This window comes from Arachis duranensis, chromosome 6, assembly GCF_000817695.3.
Source record: "Arachis duranensis cultivar V14167 chromosome 6, aradu.V14167.gnm2.J7QH, whole genome shotgun sequence".
NCBI lineage: Eukaryota > Viridiplantae > Streptophyta > Magnoliopsida > Fabales > Fabaceae > Arachis > Arachis duranensis.
In genome coordinates this window covers 67,303,932-67,304,251 of record NC_029777.3, presented here as the reverse complement: position 1 = coordinate 67,304,251, position 320 = coordinate 67,303,932, and positions in this window count along the sequence as shown.

The window sequence follows — 320 nt, the reverse complement described above, 5'->3', positions numbered from 1 at the left end:
TTATCCCAGGAGTCCAGGCTATCCTTAGGTTGTGAATCCAACCATATTCTAGCTCTGTCTCTTACAGCAAAAGGGAAAAGCATGAGTCTGTAGACTTCAGGATCAACTCCATTTGTCTTTACAGTCTCCAGAACTGTAAGAACTCAGTTAAAAACTGATAAGGATCTTCAGATGGAAGTCCATAAAACTTGCAGTTTTGTTGCATTAAAGCAACTAGTTGAGGTTTCAGCTCAAAGTTTTTGGCTCCAATGGCAGGAATGGAGATGCTTCTTCCATCAAACTTGGACGTTGGCTTTGTGAAGTCACCAAGCATTCTCCTT